Raw genomic sequence first — 21,401 nt, 5'->3', positions numbered from 1 at the left:
TGTGTGTGTGTGTGTGTGTGTGTGTGTGTGTGTGTGTGTGTGTATATATATATATATATATATATATATATATATATATATATATATATATATATATATATAATATATGAAAATCATTAGAATATTGTTAACCATTGCTATTATTGCAATTATTACGCAAAGTATCATTATAATTGTCTTATAATTATTAACATAATTATCATTGTTATCGTCATTATTGTCATTATTGATGGGATTATCATCATAATTAGCAGAATTATTGCTAAAATCATAATTATCATATAAACTCAAAAAAGTTTTTTTTTTCGACTAATCTCTCAAAAGGCTGGATTTCCCTAGATTTCGCCGTTTTTTCGACTTTGCAGATTTTTTATTACTTTTAGCCTTTTTCTCATTATAGATGGGCTATATAATTGTGATTACCATCATTATTATCATTATTGTCATTATTATCATCATTATTATCATTATTGTCATTATCGCCATAATTACCCTTGATATAATCATAATGATAATTATCTTGATTATTAATGTCATTTTCATTATTATGATTATTTTTATAATGATAATGACAATAATGATAATTTTATAAATAATAACAATAGTAATAATTATAATAATAATAGCCATATAATTATTTCTATTATTATTTCTATTATTATTGTTATTATTGTGAAAATCATTAGAATATTATTGATTATTGCTATTATTGGAATTATTACGCAATTTATCATTATGATTATTTTATAATTATTATCATAATTATCATTATTATCGTCATTATTAGCATTATTGGTGGGATTATCATCATAATTAGCAGAATTATTGCTAAAATCGTTAAAATTATCATTTAAACTCGAAAAAGTTTTTTTTCAACTAATCTCTCAAAAGGCCAGATTTCGCTGTTTTTTCGACTTTTTTTTCTTTTTTTTTTTTTAGCCTTTTTCTCATTATAGATGGGCTATATAATTATAATTATCATTATTTTCATTATTATCCTCGTTATCATTATTGTCATTATCGCCATAATTACACTTAATATAATCATAATAACCATTATCTTAATTATTAATGTCATTTTCATCATTATAATTATTTTCATAATGACAATGACAATAATGAAAATTTTAGATATAATGACAACAATGATAATTATTATAACAATAATAGCGATATTATTATTATTTCTATTATCATTATAGTTATTATTATGGTTATTATTATGAAAATCATTAGAATATTGTTGATTATTGCTATTAATACAATTATTACACAAATTATCATTATGATTATCAACTTATAATTATTATCATAATTATTGTCATAATTATCATTATGGTCATTATTGTCATTATTGGTGGGATTATCATCATAATTTGCAGAATTATTGCTAAAGTCATCATAATTATCATTTACACTCGGAAAAGTGTTTTTTCGACTAATCTCTCAAAAGGCTGTATTTCGATAATTTCATCGTTTTTCCGACTTTGGGGATTTTTTACTTTTAGCTTTTTTCTCATTATAGATGAGCTTCATAATTATAATTATCGTTATTATTATCATCATTATCATCATTATTATCATTATTGTCGTTATCGCCATAACTTACGCCATAATTAATGATAATCATCATAATATTTATTATCTTAATTACCAATGTAATTTTCATCATTATGAATTTTTTATAATGATAATGACAATAATGATAATTTAAGAAATAATAACAATAATAATCATAATAATAATAATAGCGATATTGTAATCAATTCCATCATTATTCCTATTGTTATTATTATCGTTATTATTATGGTTATTAATATGAAAATCATTAGAATATTGTTGGCTATTGCTATTATTGCAATTATTACGCAAATTATCATAGAAATTATAATTTCATAATTATGATCATAATTATTGTCATAATTATCATTATTATCGTCATTATTGTCATCATTGGTGGGATTATAATCATAATTAGCAGAATTATTGCTTAAATCAGCAAAATTATCACTTTAAATTTTTCCGACTAATCTATCAAAAGGGTGTATTTCGCTAGATTTCGCCGTTTTTGTTTCGACTTGTGGGATTTTTGTTATTTATTATTATTATTATTTTTTTTACTTTTAGCCTTTTTTCATTATGGATGGGCTTTATTTTTATCATCATCATTATCACCGTTAACATCATCATTATCAACATTATAGTAATTGTCGCCATAATTACCCTTAATATAATCATTATAATAGTTGCTATCTTAATTATTAATGTCATTTTCCTCATTATAACTATTTTTATAATGATAATAATAATGATAATTCTAGAAATAATAACAACAATAATAATTATTATAATAACAATTATACCGATATTATAATTATTTCTATTATTTTTATTATCATTATCGTTATTATTACTATCATGAAAATCATTAGAATATTGTTGATTATTGCTATTATTCCATTAAGTACGCAAATGATCATTATAATTATCATTTTATTATTTATTATACATTTTATATTTAATGTCGTAATTATCATTATTATCGTCATTATTATCATTATTAATAGGATTTTCATGAAAATCATCATAATTAGGAGGATTATTGCAGAAATCATCATACTTATTCCTTAAACTCGAAAGGGGGGGGGGTGTTCGACAATTCTCTCAAAAGGCTATAATATATCGCTAGATTTCGCCGTTTTCTCAACTTTTGGGATTTTTTTTTCCTTTTGCCTTTTTTCATTATGGATGGGCTTTATGATTAATATCATCATTATTATTAATAATATCATTAATATCATCAGTATCATCATTATAGTAATTATCGCCATAATTACCTTTAATATAATAATTATAATAGTTATTATCTTAATTATTAATATCATTTTCCTCATTATAACTATATTTTTTAATGATAAGTATAATTATTATTTTAGAAATAATAACAATAATAATATTAATTATAATAACAATAATAGCGATATTATGATTATTTCTATTATTTTTATTATTATTATCGTTACTATTATGAAAATCATTAGAATATTGTTGATTATTGCTATTATTGGATTAATTACGGAAATTATCCTTATAATTTTTATTTCATTATGATTATCATAATTAGTGTCATATTTATCATAATTAATGTCATAATTATCATAATTAATGTCATAATTATCATTATCGTCATTATCATTATTATCGTCTTTATTATCATTATAAATAAGATTATCATCAAAATCATAATTAGCAGAATTATTACAGAAATCATCATAATTATCCCTTAAACTCGAAAAGTTTTTTTGTTTTTTTTTCATTCCCTCAAAAGGCTATATATATCACTAGATTTCGCCGTGTTTTCGACTTTTGGGATTTTTTACCTTTTGCCTTCTTTCATTATGGATGGGCTCTATAATTATCATTATTATTATCATGATATAATTAATATCATCATTATTGTAGTTATCACCATATTTACCCTTATTATTATCATTATAATAATTATTATCTTAATTATTAATGTCATTATCCTCATTATAACCATTTTTATAATTATAATAACAACAATGATAATTTTAGAAATAATAGCAACAATAATAATAATTATAATAACAATAATAGCGATATTATGATTATTTATATTATTATTTTATTATCATTATCGTTATTATTATTATTATCATGAAAATCATTAGAAAATTGTTAATTATTGTTATTATTGCACTAATTAGGCAAATTGTCATTATAATAATCATTTTATTATAACTATCCTAATTAATGTCATAATTATCCTTATTATCGTCATTATTAATGGGATTATCATCAAAATCATCATAATTAACAGAATTGTTGCAGAAATCATCATAATTATCCTTTAAACTCAAAAAAGTTTTTTTTACCATTATCTCAAATAGCTATATATCGCCTGATTTCGCCGTTTTTTCGACTTTTCGGAGTTTTTTTTAACTTTTAGCCTTTTTTTTTTCATTATGGATGGGCTATATAACCATTATTATCATAATTATTATCATTAATATCAGCATTATAGTAATTGTCGCAATAATTACCCTTACTATAATCATTATAATAGTTATTATCTCAATTATTAATGTCATTTTCCTCATTATAACTATTTTTATAATAATAACAACAATAATGATAATTTTAGAAATTATAACAACAATAATAATAATTATAATAACAATAATAGCGATATTATGATTATTTCTTTTGATATTTTTGTCATCGTTAATATTATTGTTATTATTAGAAAAATCATTAGAATATTGTTATTATTGCTATTATTGCAATATACGCAAATTATCATTATAATTATCATTTTATTATAATTATCATAATTAATGTCATAGTTATCATTATCCTCATTATTGTCATTATTAATGGGACTATCATCAAAATCATCATAATTAGCAAAATTATTGCAAAAATCATCATAATTATCCCTGAAACTCAAAAAAAAAAGTTTTTTTTTCGACCATTCATATATCGCTAGATTTCCCTGTTTTTTCGAGTTTTGGCTTTTTTTTTTTTTTTTTTTTACTTTTAGCCCTTTTATCGTTATGGATGGGCTTCATAATTATTATCATCATTATTATCATTATAATCATTATAGTAATTATCGTCATAATTACCCTTAATATAATCATTATAATAGTTGTTATCTTAATTATTAATGTCATTTTCCTCATTATAACTATTTTTATGATGATAATAGAAATAAGGATAATTTAAAAAATAATAACAACAATAATAATAATTATAATAACAATAATAGCGATATTTTGTTTATTTCAATTATTTTTATCATCATTACCGTTATTATTATTGTTATTATCATGAAAATCATTTGAATATTTTTGATTATTACTATTATTACATTAATTGCGCAAATCATTATAATTATCATTTTATTATAATTATCATAATTAATGTCATAATTATCATTATTATCGTCATTATTTATGGGATTATCATCAAAATCATCCCTTTAAGAGGATGATTATGGGATTTTTTTACTTTCGCCTTTTTCATTATGGATGGGCTTTATGAATATTATCATCATCATTATTATCATTAATATCATTATCATCATTAAAGTAATTATCGCCATAATTAGCCTAAATATAATCGTTATAATAGTTACCATCTTAATTATTAATGTCATTTCCCTCATTATAACTATCTTCATAATGATAATAACAATAATGACAATTTTAGAAATAATAGCAAAAATAATAATAATTATAATAATAATAGCGATATTGTGATTATTTCTATTGCCATTATTATTATGAAAATTATTGGACTAGAGTTTTAATTATTGCTATTATTGCAGTAATTATCAAAATTATAATTATAGTTATCATTTTATCATAATTATCATCAGTATTGTAATTATCATCATAAATATCATCATTATTGTCAAAAATGAAGGAATTATCATGAAAATCATCATAATTACCTGAATTAATGTTAAAATCATCATAATTACCATTTAATAACGAAAAAGCTTTTATTTGACTTTTTTTCTGAAAAGCTAGATTTTGCCGTTTTTCGACTTTTGGGATTTTATTACTTTTAGCCTGTATTTAATTATAAATGGACTGAATAATTATTATCATCATTATTATCATTATCATTATTTTTATGATAAATATCATTATAGTCATTATCATCATAATTATCATTATCATCATAATTATTTCAGTTATAATAATTATTATGCTAATTATTATTTCTAACGATATACTTATTATTTCTATTGCCATTATTGGTATGAAAATTATTGGAATAGAGTTAATTATTGTTATTATTGCAGTAATTATCAAAATTATCTATATAATTATAATTTTATCATTATTATCATTATTATTGTCATTATCATCATAACTATCATCATTATTGTCAATAATAAAGGATTTATCATGAAAATCATCATAATTACCTCAAAAAATGTTTAAATCACCATAATAACCATTTAAAACCGGAAAAGGGAGTTTTTCGACGTTTCTCTCAAAAGGCTATAATACGCATTTTGTAGTTTTGGGATTTTATTACTTTTAGCCTTTATTTCATTATAAATGGACTGAATAATTATTATTATCATCATTTTTGTCATTATTTGTATGATTATCATCATTATAGTCATTATTATCATTTATCATTATTATCATCATTATTCCAGTTATAATAATTTTTGCTAATTATTATTGCTATTTTCATCATTGTATCTATGTTTTTAAATGATAATGACAATAATGATAATTTTAGAAATAATAATGACAATAATAATAATAAATTTCCATTATTAGTATGAAAATTATTGAAATAGAGTTAATTGTTTTTATTGCAGTAATTATCAAAAATATTATAATTATCATTTAATCATTATTATTGTCATTATCATCATATTTATCCTCATTATTGTCAATAATAAAGGAATTATTATGAAAATTATCATAATTACCTGAATTAATGTTAAAATCATCATAATTACCATTTAAAAGCCAAAAAAAGTTTTTTTCGACGTTTCTCTCAAAAGGTTGCATTACGTTAGATTTTTCTGTTTCTCGACTTTTAGGATTTTATTACTTGTAGCCTGTATTTCATTATAAATGGATTGAATAATTATTATTATCATCATTATTGTCATTACTTTTATGATTATTATCATTATTGTCATTATCGTCATAATTATCATTATCATCATTATTGCAGTTATAATGAATATTATGCTGATAATTATTGCTATTTCCATCATTATAACTATTTTTATAATGATGATAACAATAATGATAATTTTAGAAATAATAATGACAATAATAATAATTAAAATAACAAAGATAATATTATTATTTTTATTGCCATTATTAATAGTATGAGAAAATTATCATTACAATTGTCATTTTATCATTATTACTATCATTATCACAATAATTATCATAATTGTCAATAACAAAGGAATTGTCATGAAAATCATCATAATTAATTAATCAATAAATGTTAAAATTAATTGATTTTATATTTTATATTAATTTTATATCAAACTGAATTAATGTTAAAGTCATCATAATTACTTGAATTAATGTTAAAATCATCATAATTACATTTTTAAAGCGAAAAAGGAGGTTTTTCGACATTTCTCTCAAAAGGCTGTAATACGCTAGATTTTGCCGTTTTTTTTTTTTTCGACTATTCGGATTTTATTACTTTTAGCCTTTATTTCATTATAAATGGACTGAATAATTAGTATCATCATTATTATCAATATTATCATTATTTTTATGATTATTATCATTATAGTCATTATCATCATAATTATCATTAATATCATCATTACTGCAGTTATAATAATTATTATGCTAATTGTTATTGCTATTTTTATCATTATAACGATTTTTTGAATGATAATAACATTAATGATTATTTTAGAAATAATAATGACAATAATAATAATTATAATAATAATGACTATATTATTTTTATTTCTATTACCTTAATTAGTATGTAAATTATTGGAATAAAATTTATTATTACTATTATTGCAGTAATTATCAAAATTATCATTATAATTATCATTTTATTATTATTGCCATTATTATTGTCATTATCATCATAATTATCATCCTTATTGTCAATAATAAAGGAATTATCATGGAAATCATCATAATTACCTGAATTAATGTTAAAATCATGGTAATTCCCCAAATTAATGTTAAAATCATCATAATTATCTTTTAAAAGCGAAAAAGGGAGTTTTTCGATATTTTTCTCAAAAGGCTGTAATACTCTAGATTTTGCCGTTTTTTCGACCTTTGGGATTTTATTACTTTTATCCTTTATTTCATTATAAATATCCTTTATTTTATTATAATTATTATCACTATTGTAATTATTTTTATGATTATTAGGAATATAGTCATTATCATCATAATTGCAGTTATAACAAATATTATGCTAACTATTATTGTTATTTTCAATATTATAACTATTTTTTATAATGATAATATCAATAATGATAATTTTAGAAATTATGACAATAATAATTCTAATAACAATGATATTATTATTATGTCTATTGCCATTATTAGTATGAAAATTATTGGAATAGAGTTAATTACAGCTATTATTGCAGTAATTATCAGTCATCATTATAATTATCATTTTATCATTATAATTATCATTTTATCATTATCATTATTATTGTCATTATCATCATAATTATCATCATTCTCAATAATAATGGAATTATCCTGAAAATAGTCATAATTGCCTGAATTAATGTTAAAATCATCATAATCACCATTTAAAAGCGAAAAAGAGGGTTTTTCGACGTTTCTCTCAAAAGGCTCAAACGCTAGATTTTTCCGTTTTTTTTTCGACTTTTGGGATTTTATTACTTTTAGCCTTTATATTATTATACATGGGCAGAATAATTATTATCATCATTACTGTCATTATTTTTATGATTATTATCATTATAGTCATTATCATCATAATTATCATTATCATCTTCATTATTGCAGTTATAATAATTTTCATGCTTATTATTATTGCTATTTTAATCATTATAACTATTTTTAAATGATAATCAACAATAATGATAATTTTAGAAATAATAATGAAAATAATAATAATTATAATAACAATGAAATTGATATTATTATCATTTCTATTGTCAGTATTAGCATGCAAATTATGGGAATAGAGTTAATTATTTTTATTATTGCAGTAATTATCAAAATTATTATTATAATCATCTTTTATCATTTTCATTATGATAGTCATTATCATCATAATTATAATCTTTATTGTTAATAATAAAGGAATTATCATAAAAATCCTCATCATTACCTGAATTAATGTTAAAATCATAATAATTACCATTTAAAAGCGAAGAAAAGAGTTTTTCGACGGTTCTCTCAAAAGGCTGTAATACCCTAGATTTTGCCGTTTTTTCGACCTTTGGGATTTTATTACTTTTAGCCCTTATTTAATTATAAATGGACTGAATAATTATTATTATGATCATTATTATCACTATTGTCATTATTTTTATCATTATTAGCAATATAGTCATTATTATCATAATTATCATTATCATCATTATTGCAGTTATAATAATTTTCATGCTAATTGTTATTGCTATTTTCATTATTATAACTATCTTTAGAAAGATAAACAACAATAATGATAATTTTAGAAAAAATAATAACGTTTCTCTCAAAACGTTGCATTACGCCAGATTTTCCCGTTTTTTCGACTTTTGGGATTTCATTACTTTTAACATTTATTTCATTATCAATGGAATAATTATTGTTATCATCATTATTGTCATTATTTTTATTATTATTATCATTATAGTCATTTTCATCATAATAATTATTATCGTCATTATTGCAATCATTACAATTATTATGCTAATTATTATTGCTATTTTCATCATTATAACTATTTTTATAATGATAATAACAATAATGATAATTTTAGAAATAATAATGACAATATCAATAATTATAATAACAATAATGATGATATTATTATTATTTCTATTGCAATTATTAGTATGAAAACTATTGGAATAGAGCTAATTATTGCAATTATATCAATAATTATAAAATTTTTCTTTAAAATTATAATTTTATTATTAACATTATTATTAAACTTCATCATAATTATCATCATTAATATCAATATTTAAATAATGGTCATGAAAATCATCATAAAGCAAAAAGGGGGTGTTTTCGACATTTCTCTCAAAAGGCTGTAATACGCTAGATTTTGCCGTTTTTTCAACCTTAATTATTGTCAATAATTAAGGAATTATAATGAAAATCTTCATAATTACCTGACTTAATATTAAAATCATCATAATTACCATATAAAAGCGAAAAGGGTTTTTTTCGACGATTCTCTTAAAATTTGTATCATCATTATTATTTTTATGATTATTATTATCATAGTCATAATTATCATTATCATCATTATTGTAGTTATAATAATTATTATGCTAATTATTATTGCTATTTTCATCATTATGACTATTTTTATAATGATAATAACAATACTGATAATTTTAGAAATAGTAATGAGAATAATAATAAATATAATAACAATTACAATAGTATTATTTTTACTATTGCCATTATTAGTATGAAAATTATTGGAATAGAGTTAATTATTGCTATTATTGCGGTAATTATCAAAATTATATTTATGATTATCATTTTATCATAATTATAATTATTTTTGTCATTATCATCATAATTGACATCATTATTGTCAATAATAAAGAAATTATCATGAAAATCATCATAATTACCCGAATTAATATTAAAATTATAATTAAATAAAAAGCTGTAAAACGCTAGATTTTGCCGTTTTTTCGACATATGGGATTTTATAACTTTTAGCATTTATTTCATTATAAATGGACTGATAATTATTATTATTATCATTATTATTAGTAGTAATTATTGTCATAATTATCATTATCATCATTATTGACTATAATAATAATTATGCTAATTATTATTGCTATTTTCATCAATATAACTATTTTTATAATGATAACAATAATGATGATTTTAGATATAATAATGACAATAATAATCATAATAACAATGATAATGATTTTTTCTATTCCCATTATTATTATGAAAATTAGTGAAGAGTTAATTACTGATATTATTGCAGTAATTATGAAAATTATCATTGTGATTATGATTTTATCATTATGTTCATTATTATTGTCATTATCATCATAATTATCATCGTTATTTTCAATAATAAAAATATTATTATGAAAATCATAATAATTCCCTGAATTAATGTTAAAATCATCATACTTAGCATTTATAAGCGAAACGGGGGTTTTCGATTTTTTTCTCAAAAGGCTAGATTTTGCCTTTTTTTTTCTTCTGGAATTTTATTACTTTTAGCCTTTATTTCATTATAAATGGACTGGATAATTATTATTATCATCATTATTATCATTAATGTCATTATTTTTATGATTACTATCATTATTGTCATTATCATCATAATTGTAATTTTTATCATCATTATTGCAGTTGTAATAATTATTATGCTAATTATTATTGCTATTTTCATCATTATAACTATTTTCATAATGATAATAACAATAATGATAATTTTACAAATAATAATGATAATAATAATCATAATAACAATGATAATATTATTACATCTATTGCAATTACTAGTATGAAAATTATTGAAAAAGAGTTAATTATTGCTATTATTGCATTAATTATATAAATTATCATTATAATTATCATTTTATCATTATCATTATTATTGTCATTATTATCATTATTGTCAATAATAAAGGAATTATCATGAAAATCATCATAATTACCTGAATTACTGTTAAAATCATCATGATTACCATTTAAACGCCAAAAGTTTTTTTTTTTCGACGTTTCTCTCAAAATACGCTAGATTTTGTCGTTTTTCCTACTTATGAGATTTTATTACTTTTATCCTTTATTTCATTATGAATGGACTGAATAATTATTATCATTATTGTCATTATTTTTATGATTATTATCATTATAGTCATTATCATCATAATTGTCATTGTTTTCCTATTTTTTTCAGTTATAAAAATTATCATGCTAATTATTATTGCTATTTTCATCATTATAACTTTTTTTATAATGATAATAATAATGATAATTTTAGAAATAATAATGATAATAATAATGATAATTTTAGAAATAATAATGATAATAATAATTATAATAACAATGATAATGATATTACAATTTCTCTTCCTATTATTAGCATGAAAATTATTGGAATAGAGTTAGTTATTGCTATTATTACAGTAATTATCAAAATTATAATTATAATAATCATTTTATCATTATTATTATCATTATTATCAGAATTATCACCATTATAGTAAAAAATAAAGGAATTATCATGAAAATTATCATAATTTCCTGAAGTAATGTTAAAATCAGCATAATCACCATTTAAAAGCGAAAAAGGTTTTTTTTTTCGTTTCTCTGAAATACGCTAGATTTTGCCGTTTTTTCGGCTTTTGGGATTATATTAATTTTAGCCATTATTTCATTACAAATGGACTAAATAATAATTTTTATTATCATCATTATCATTATTGTCATTATTTTTATGATTATTATCATTATAGTCATCATCATAATTATCACTATTATCATCATTGTTGCAGTTATAATAATTATTATGTTAATTATTATTGTTTTCATCATTATAACTATTTTTATAATGAAAAATAATAATGACAATTATAATAATTATAATAACAATAATAATGATATTAGTATTATTTCTTTTGTCATTATTAGTATGAAAATTATTGGAATAGAGTTAATTATTGCTAAAGAAATTATAATGAAAATCATCATAATTACCTGAATTAATGTTAAAATCATCATAATTACCGTTTAAACCGAATAAAGTTTTTTTTCGACGTTTATCTAAAAAGGCTGTAATTTAGCCGTTTTCACGACTTTGGGGATTTTATTACTTTTAGCCATTATTTCATTATAATTGGACTGAATAATTATTATCAACATTATTGTCATTGTTTTTATGATTATTATCATTATAGTCATTATCATCGTAATTATCATTATTATCATCATTATTGCAATTATAATTATTATTATGTTATATATTATAGCTATTTTCTATAATGATATTAACAATAATGATAATTTTAGAAATAATGACAATAACAATAATTACAATAACAATGATAATTATATTATTATTTCTATTGCCATTAATTGTATGAAAATTATTGGAATAGAGGTAATTATTGCTATTATTGCAGTAATTATCAAAATTATCAAAATTATGATGATTATTTTCATTATTATCATAATTATCATCATTATTGTCAATAATAAAAGAATAATCATGAAAATCATCAAAATTACCTGATTTAATGTTAAAATCATCGTAATTACCTTTAAAAAGCGAAGTTTCTATTAAAAGGCTGTAATACGCTAGATTTTGCCGTTTTTTCGACTTTCGATTTTATTACTTTTAGCCTTTATTTCATTTTAAATGGACTGAATAATAATTATCATCATTACTATCATTACCTTTATGATTATTATTATAGTCATTATCATCATAATTATCATTCTTATCATTATTATTGCAGTAATAATGATTATTATGCTAATTATCATTGTCATTTTCATCATTATAACTTCTTATAATGATAATAATAATGATAATTTTAGAAATAATAATGACAATGATAATAATTATAATAACAATGATGATATTATTTCTATTGCCATTATTAGTATGAAATTTATCGGAATAGAGTTGATTATTGCTATTATTGCAGTAATTATCAAAATTATCATTATAGTTATTTTATCGTTATTATCATTATTATTGTCATTATCTTCGTAATTATCAATATTGTACAAAATAAAAGAATTATCAAGAAAATCATCATAATTACATGAATTAATGTCAAAATAATCATAATTACCATTCAAAGGCGAAAATGTTTTTTTTTCGACTTTTTTTCTCAAGCGGCTATAATACGTTGAATTTTACCGTTTTTTCGACTTTTGGGATTGTATTACTATTCTTCTTTATTTCATTATAAATGGACTGAATAATTATTATTATCATCATTATCATTATTGTCATTATTTTTATGATTATTATCATTATAGTCATTATCGTCATAATTATCCTTGTTATCATTATCAGTATTGCAGTTATAATAATTATTATCCTAATTATTATTGTAATTTTCATCATTATAACTTTTATAATGATAATACTAATATTGATAATTTTAGAAGTAATAATGACAATGATAATATTTATAATAACAATAATAATGGTATTATTATTTCTATTGCCATTATTAGTATGAAAATTATTAGAATATAATTAATTATTGCTATTATTGCAGTAATTATCAAAATTATCATTATAATTTTAATTTTATTATTATTGCCATTATTATTGTCATTATCATCGTAATTATCATCATTATTGTTAATAATAAAGGAATTATCATGAAAATCATCATAATTACCTGAATTAATGTTAAAATCATCTCTGAGTCTAGCCGTCGCGGTGATCGGACGTGTTTAACCCTTCTCCGCATCAGCCATACAACTCAGCAAAACCATGGCATCCCGTGGTCCCGCACAGCCAGAGGGAAATCTGGCTACCTCCCCCGGGTCAAAGGGGGCCAACCGGGAGGCTACCCCGGTGCTTCCTTGTGCGGCTAGCACGAGCTCCCATCCCCGGAGTGAAGGGGTTCCCTTAGCCCAGGGTAACGAGCTCCCTTCCCAGGGTTACGGGACCTCCGCCCAAGGCCATGGGCCCCCTGGTAACGAGGGTCAAAGCTGCCCCCCCCGCCCAGGGTGATGGGCTCTCTCACAGCAGCCTGGGGAATGGCTGCTCCCCCACCCAGGGTAATGGGTGTATCAGTGAAGACAGTGCTAACAGTGAAAACATTGAAAGCAAAACTGAACAATCAACTTATCAAATTGGCAATGTATTAATAGTGCTGAATACCATCCTATGCTTTGTTGCCACGAAAAAAGCGTGGGCTAGATTGCTTCTCTGTGATCAGATTAAGAAACTGTTTGGTCTGGAAGAGATTGAAAAGGCCCATGATGTCGTGATCAACCTTTCAGACTCTAGGAAGCCTAGTAACACAACACGAGACACGGAGAAAATGATTAACATTATTGTGCACACTATGATCGACCACTGTGTTAATAGGGAAAATCTGGTGTTCGCAACAACTAACATCCCAACCACGGACTGGACGCCGCCGAAAAAGACAGGTATTTCTACTCATTTTGTTAAGTTCTTCCAAAAGAATAAACATCAGGAAACACAGACACACCTAGAACCTTCCTTCAACAATGACAGTTTGTTGGAAAACAAAATAGATTTGCTAATAGGAATGTTCTCCGAACAATAGGCGACGCTCAGCAAAATGATAAATCAGAAGCAATGCGCAGAGGCAACAGACGTCACGACAGACCCGCTCCCCCCCTACCAAATCCCGTCCGACCTCCCTTCCCCTGTCTTAGACCAATCCACCTACCAATCTTTCCCATTTGCTTCCCCTCCCCCTATCAGAACGCCCTCTACCTCTACCCAAGAACCCCCCTCCACACCCTCCCTACCTGATGAACCCATGGCTAGCGACCCCCCCAGCTCCCTTCCCCTCCCGCCTCTACCCCCCTCTCCCCGCCCGCAGTGAGCGAGCAGGCGTGCGCCCTTGCTGACTCGCCAGCCTCCCCGAGAAAGAGGACACCTCAGCAGTCCTCGAACACCCCGCAAGTCAAGAGGAAAAACGAGGCATCAACACAAGTAACGCCTCGGCGAAGCTTTAAGAAAAGACAAAACAAAAAGAAATACAATCAGAAGGAACTCGACCCCAATCGCCAGTGGGATGACGCAACTCATCACCAGGTGCCAGGAGTCCCCCCTCCCACTGCCCCCCCTACTCCAGCCCCAGCTCCAGCAGTGCCGACGGTCGTGATAAACAACCACGGAGAAAGAGCGGAGTAAGTTGCTGAGGACGAAGGTTTTGTCACAGTAACATCAAGGAAACAAAAGAAAAAAATAAGAACGACAATTGGCAAAACCCTTAGCAGGAGCTGATCGACCTGACACAGTGTTCCTGTATATCACAAGCTGCCATCCAGACACAAATGAAGAAGACATCGAAGATCATCTATTGGACAATTTTGAAAACATATCAATCATAAAAGCACACAAAACCGTGATGACACATAATTACTACACCAGTTTCACGGTAACAGTACGAGGCCGAGAAATAACGCCCGAACTATTTTTAGACTCGGATGCCTTCCCAAGGAATGTCAAAGTGTTCCTCAACAGAAACAAGTACAATCGTGATCAGAGGGTTTGACAAGGCAAGGCCCTCAGCAAATCCGACTGTCAAAATAGACCACATTAACGCTCAGTCTCTCCTTGGGTATTTTGATGACATAGGAATGCTTATAATAGAGACAGATCTCGACATATTATGTATTAGTGAAACTTGGCTTCACCAAGATATACCAAATGCATTTATTAATATTCCAAACTTCAATGTGTATAGATGCGATGCAGGACGTGGGGGAGGAGTTTGCTTATATGTACGTGACACCTTTAAAACAAACAATATACCCACTACAATTGCTAAGAGTGCAGATGTAGAGGATAACTGGGTTAATGTACAATGTAATATGCTTCCGTCTTTCATTGTAGGCGCGATCTATAGGCATCCTCATGGTTCTTCTGAATCCTTTGATTATTTAGAAAAAGGTTTTAGAGAAATGTCATTGAAAAAGAAATCTCTTTTCATACTTGGCGATCTACATGATGACTTAAACAAGCCAAATTCTAAATTAACTAAGATAATTAGCAAAAACAAATTTGAACAACTGGTAAACAAACCTAAAAGAATCACAGAAAATACTTCGTCATTAATTGATGTAATTATAACAAACAAAGTTGAGATTGTCCTCCACACAGACGTCATTCCATGCCATGTTGCCGACCACGAACTCATAACGGTGACACTAGATATAAAGAAATCAAAACGACCTACAGTTACAAAAACCTTTCGAAAATTATCCAATTATGATTCTCAGTCATTATGCCAAATCATAATAACCAAAGAATCGTCTCTCCTAAAATTGTTGCAAACTGACAACGTAGACAAGCAAGTAGATGTCTTCACGGAAGTGATTAATAATAGTGTAAATGCCATCGCCCCCTTTGTTACAAAAATCATTAAACGTCCTCCGGCCCCATGGATTACCGACGACATCAAGAGAGCTATAACAGATAGAAATGATATGCATAACGCTCTCAAAAATAACAGGCTCACTATAAACAAAGAAAGAGAAATGTGAAATCGCTAATACAAGAAGCCAAAACTGATTATTTTAGAAATAGATTAACAAATTGTAAAAAAAAGATTCAGCTAAAACATGGAAGATTTTAAAGACACTTGTACCAAACAAAAACAACCATAAAGATAATCTAAACACCAAAATTAGTGCAAATGAATTTAATGAGTTCTTCGCTAAATTGGACATTCCACATATGAACAAACAAACGCTTTCATATCTAAACAAAACACAGTTAGTATAGGGCCCTCAGGAAATAGTTTCAGACCACAACCTGTTCAAATAGAAACCGTAATCCTGACAATAAAACACCTGCGTGAAACAAAGTCTGTGGGGGTGGATGGTATTGCTCTTCGCTTCCTCAGAGACAGCCTACCTGCTGTGGCGTATAACTTAACGGTTATCATTAATACATCTCTGGTCACCGGTGACTTCCCTTCGCTCTGGAAGCATGGCATAATAACACCAGTTTTTAAATCTGGCGCAAAGACGAAGTTAATAATTATCGCCCTATTACCATACTTCCTATACTATCGAAGGTTCTCGAAAAAATCGTAGCAGACCAACTGACAACATTTCTAGAGACACACGATCTACTATCTATAACACAGCATGGATTCAGAAGTAAGCTGTCCACTGAAACAGCATTATTGCAGATTACAAATAATATTTATGAGAATATAGACAATAACCGTATAAACTTGCTTACATTGTGCGACTTATCAAAGGCATTTGATAGTGTCAATCACAAAATCCTCATCAGTAAACTAATGAATCACAAAATTGACACATATTGGTTCAGAAGCTAACTAAATAATAGAACCCAATCAGTCAAAATTAGCGAGAATGTATCAGAAAAAGAGAGTGTATCCTTTGGTGTCCCACAAGGATCTATATTAGGCCCAATCCTGTTCATAATATTTGTAAATGATCTGTCAACCATAGCCCGAAATTGCCTTCTTGTTCAATACGCCGATGATTCACAATTTCTACATAGTGATTCTGTAAACAACTTAGATACACTGATACTAAAGACCCAGGAGACACTTTCACAAGTAAAAGGATACTTTGACTCAAATGGCCTTAAGATAAATCCAGATAAGACACAATGTATCTTCATAGGTAGTCGCCAAAACATCGCCAAAATTTTTGAAGACAGCTATATAAGACCGAGAACTTTTGTAAAAAATCTAGGCGTACACATTGACAGATTCATGACATTCGAGAACCATGTCGATAACAAATGGGCACACTAATTTACCTAAGTCATATCAAAAATAGAATCCCAGCTAAAACTAGAATATCTGTTATACAAACACTAGTTCTCAGTATAATTAACTATTGCTCAAATATATGGGGTACAGCAAACAAAGGTCAAATTCAGAAAATTAAAAAATTGCTAAACTTTGCTGCCAGGGTAGCACTTGGGAATGTAAAGAAGTATGACCACATTACCCCACACATAAACAAACTAAGTTGGCTAAAAGTACATCACAAATGCAACTATGACACCTGCATACTAATTCACAAAATGATCCACGGTTTTTATCCAAAATGGTTCTTAACCCTTCCAACTGTAGGTAATACAACTTGTGTCCAAACAAGACAAGGTAACTCCCTATATGTTACAAGATCACGAACAGACGTAGGGGTACGACAGATACTAACTCGTGGACCCATGATATGGAACCAACTGCCTTTTGATATCAGAAACATTCAAAACACAAATACACTCAAAAGAAAATTAAAGGAACATCTATTAAATAACCAATGACATCAGGTTTCTAAATATAAGAATAAACAAGACATATGAACCACCATTGATTCTATGTTTAACTTGTATTTATTTGTACTGTAACATTACTATGTATATAATAAGAATAACCATTGTAACAAATGGAATAAAGTATTTTGAATTTGAATATGAATTTGAATTAAAAGCGAATAAGGTTTTTTTCGATGTTTTTCTCTCAAGGCTCTAATACGCCAGATTTTGCGTTTTTTTTTTTACTTTTGGGATTTTATTACTTTTCGCCTTTATTTCATTATAAATGGACTCCATAATTATTATCATCATTACTATCATTATTGGCGTTATTTCTATGATGATTATTATTATAGTCATCACTGTCATAATTATCATTATCATTATTATCATTACTGCAGTTATAATTATTATTATTGTCATTTTCATCATTATAAATATTTTTATAATAATAACAAAAATGATAGTTTTACAAATAATAATGACAATAATAATAATTATAATAACAATAATAATGATATTATTAATATTTTTGTCATTATTAGTATGAAAATCAATTAATTATTGCTATTATTGCAGTAATCAGTAATATTAAAGGAATTATCTTGAAAATCATCATAATTAACTGAATTCATGTTATAATCATCATAATTATCATTTTATAAGCGAAAAAATGGGTTTTTCGATGTTTCTCTCAAAAGGTTGTAATACGCTTGATTTTGCTGTTTTTTCGACATGGGATTATATTACTTTTGCCTCTATTTCATTATAAATGGACTCTATAATTATCATTATCATATCATCATTATTGTCATTATTTTTATGATTACCATTATAGTCATTATCGTCAGAATTATCATTATCATTATCATTATTGCAGTTATAATAATCATTATGCTAATTATTATTGTAATTTTCATCATTATAACTATTTTTATAATGATAATAACAATGATAATTTTAAAAATAATAATGACAATAATTACAAATATAATTATTATTATTTCCATTGTCATTATTAGTATGAAAATTATTAGAATAGAGTTGATTATTGCTATTATTGCAGTAATTATCAAAAGAGACAGAGGGAGTTTTTCAATGTTTCTTTCGAAAGGCTGTAATACGCTAGATTTTGCCGCTTTTTCGACTTATTGGATTTTATTACTTTTCGCCTTTACTTAATTATAAATAATAACAAGGATATTTTAAAAATAATAATGACAATAATAATAAACATAATAACAATAATAATGATATTATTATTATTTCTATAATCATTATTAGTATGAAAATGATTTGAATAGAGTTGATTGCTATTATTGCAGTAATTATCAAAATTATCATGATAATGATCATTTTATTATTACCATTATTGTTGTCATTATCATCATCATTATCATTATTACACCCATAGTGTAAGGGGAATATTGTTCATTGGTATTCAGGCCAAGATTCAAACACGCGTCTTCATTTCAAAAGAGTCTATTCTTCTAAAGGTACATTTAACTGCACTTGCATGTGTTGGAGACGAACATATGGCATTGCTTGATGTTAGATACGACGATATGACAGTATGACAGTATGACGGTATGACGCTACGACGGTATGACGGTTTTGACTGTAAGCAAGATGTTCATAATTAAATTTCTAAAGTTTAAAAACAAAAATTGATTTCCATCAATACAGCTAATATATTATCACAATTCCGAACTTATTTTAACTTATCACTTCCATGTAAAGCAACAACAAAGATATCTTTCCAACATTTACATTACATTCATTTCATATTTGATATCAAATATAATAAACTACTTGCTGTGGGTTTAAACTATTATCAATATTTAACTTGTATAAGAAACATCTATAACACAATAAGGCCACTAATCAATTAAGCTGATCAAATCACAAATCAGGTATATATATAATCCATTAAAGTATAAAATAAATAGATAACACAACCTAGTTTTGGTAACATGACTAGGTTAGGCACTTGTATTCTATCAACAAAATGAACTGACAAGTCCTTTCCTACCTCTAAATAATAAGAATATATCACCTTATGTCACATAATATAGGCAGAATTACTGGACTAAATGATTAAAGACATATTTTGAACTAAAAAAAGTCAAAACACTGGCATATCAAGAGCACATGGTTTGAAAAGGTAGTTTGAGCTTGACTTTCTTTAAGTAAATCTATTTAACCTGAACTATTCTCTATAAAAAGTATATGTATTAATCTTTAATTACTCACATTCTTGGCGTTTCCTTAGGTTTCACAAACACACACTGGTCAAACAAAATATGATGCGAGCTGACTGCATCCTTCCTCGCAAAACAAAGATGTCGTCCCACGACTTGTATGATGCACGATAACTTCCACAAACATACGGGACCATAAAAATGTACAATTCATTTAAATCGTAATTCCATTTCAATACTTGTTACATGTCATGTGTTACAATCTTCATAATTATCATCATTATAGTTAATAACAAAGGAATTATCATGTAAATCATCATAATTACCTGAATTAATGTTGAAATTAGCATAAATATCATTTAAAAGTGAAAAAGGGGGTTTTTAGACGTTTCTCTCAAATGGGTGTATTATGCTAGACTTTTTGGGATTTTATTACTTTTCGCCTTTATTTTATTTCAAATGATCTTTATAATTGTT

General features: G+C 25.4%; 1 long non-coding RNA gene across 1 annotated transcript in view; it reads right to left on the bottom strand.

The window, feature by feature from the left end:
• LOC138861843 (uncharacterized) overlaps nt 1-21,075 on the bottom strand; it is a 41,176-nt gene extending 20,101 nt beyond the window's left edge. The window contains exon 1 of the long non-coding RNA XR_011398579.1: nt 20,977-21,075. This is a non-coding gene — a long non-coding RNA (uncharacterized lncRNA). The remainder of the gene's footprint in view (nt 1-20,976) is intronic.
• Between the last annotated feature and the right edge of the window lie 326 nt (nt 21,076-21,401).

This window comes from Penaeus vannamei, chromosome 5 (genome assembly GCF_042767895.1).
Source record: "Penaeus vannamei isolate JL-2024 chromosome 5, ASM4276789v1, whole genome shotgun sequence".
Lineage (NCBI taxonomy): Eukaryota > Metazoa > Arthropoda > Malacostraca > Decapoda > Penaeidae > Penaeus > Penaeus vannamei.
Note: the sequence above shows the minus strand (reverse complement) of the source record. Positions and strands in the feature narration are given on the sequence as shown.